Source organism: Thamnophis elegans, chromosome 2 (genome assembly GCF_009769535.1).
Source record: "Thamnophis elegans isolate rThaEle1 chromosome 2, rThaEle1.pri, whole genome shotgun sequence".
NCBI lineage: Eukaryota > Metazoa > Chordata > Lepidosauria > Squamata > Colubridae > Thamnophis > Thamnophis elegans.
Genome location: NC_045542.1, coordinates 10834860 through 10836840, shown reverse-complemented (window position 1 = coordinate 10836840; position 1981 = coordinate 10834860).

Here is a 1981-nt window from a genome sequence, read left to right as displayed (position 1 = left end):
ACAATACTGCAAGCAAGACCTATATTTTCTGTAGCATTTGCCTTCTTATACTATAATGCTGTATTAAAGGTGGAAGTATATGTACTGTATATATTCTTCCAAGTGAAATCAAGCAAGATTTGGAAGAGGGTAGAAGCCTCCTGGGTAGTGGTGGGATTCAAATACTTTAACAACCAGTTCTCTGCCCTAATGATTTCTTCCAACAACCAGTTCACCAAACTGCTCAGAAAGTTAACAACCGGTTCTCCCGAAGTGGCGCGAACTGGCTGAATCCCATCACTACTCCTGGGGCTTAGGACAGCATCTTACTTCCAAATGCATTTTAATATTTCACATGGTGGCTTTTGTAAGCCCTGATCCAATTACAAATAAATACAGTATTTTAATGCATGGAAAATACAGCCTTCCCTGAGACGAATTCATGACTTCGCAAGTCTCTGCAATGACAACAGGAATAACAAGAACAACAACAATAATAATACATTGCATCAAAGAAAAATTGATAATAATATTCAGCCTGACTGTGCAACCAACCAAAATAATACAATAGGTTAGAATTTTTTTTACCTTGCTATCGTGATGTGTGCTGCACGGTCTTCTAAAATGAGAATGGACTGGTCAACTAAGTATGACAGTTGCTTCCTAATAAATCTAGTTGTCCTTTTCAAACACCAGAACTTAACCTGATAGCACCTGCTGCAATTCACTATCTGGACAGGCAGACCTACAGTTGCAAGGAGAGGAAGGGGAGATTGTGCACTGCCTTTTTGCATCCATAAATGCCTATTTCTAGGCATCTCTCCTTATGCCAAGATGTGTTTGAGCTCTAGTTTCAAAGGCATTTAATTTCTTAGCTGAAGGAGAGAGGAACGGGGAGGATGAATTCCATTTGTAAAAGGCACTACCCTAAAGGCAGGATAAGAGCACCCATCTTTTAACTGAGACTAATTTGGAAAGCCAAAGAAGCCAGTTATTGGTTCTACTTCTCTGTCCTTCAGCATCACTCTCAGACCTATTTTTCTGATCAAGACTAATTGCAAATAAAGCCAGAGCTCTGCTTTGAAGAGTAGCTCTGCTGGACCAGTCACCTTGTGTAATAGGCGGCAAATAAATGTAATAAATAAATAAATCAGCCGAAGAACCAGCCAGTTCAACCCTCTGTTCCCATAATGGCCAATTAGATGCCTTCAAGATGCCCCAAGCAACTTCCTCTTTATGTCTCCCAGAAATTGATTCCCTACTTCCAGGGAGAAGGTCACTCATACTTTTGTGATCTATTATACAGCTGTATACAATCTTCTCCTCCACTAAATAAGTGTCTTCTTTCAGGTTTACCTCCACTGTGGTGTTATCTATACTTTTCAGTATCCAAACCCAGAAGTTACCACCCGCTGTCTATACCACCTTCTTTATACATGAAAGCTCTGGAGAATAGTAAAATGAAGCTGGAGAAAAGAGAGAGGGAGGGAGGGAAAGGCTACATCTTTCCCACCATGAAAGACTGTGCAAACGATATCTTACATTCCTGGATTCAACTAGTAAGAGATAAGACCGCCACAGATATGTTAACTTTGATGATGAACTTCCTTGTTTTGTTTTTAATTTGCAGGGACTTCAGTTCCCCAGTTATGTTTGGATGAGGTCTGGAGTTCTGTCATCCTTGCTTATCCTTATCCTTAATAAATGCAGTGGCCATTTCAGGCTTTAATACAAGTTCCCCGAAGTTAGATTTCTACTCTCCGACTTCAGACGCTGGAGCTTATCCTTGAATTGACTGCAGTGGGAAAGTGTTAATTTCATTGGGTTCATATGGAAGCTGTAGGAGTGTTTCCCCCACATATAAACATACATGCAGTTTTTTCCCCCCTGTTCTTCATCTTCCTTGTCGGGGCCCTTTGGAGAAGGCGGAGACATCACTTGGGTGTCTGCTTGCTTCTTCTTCTTCTTTTTTTTTTTCTTTTTGGTCCCCTCCCTGTTTCTC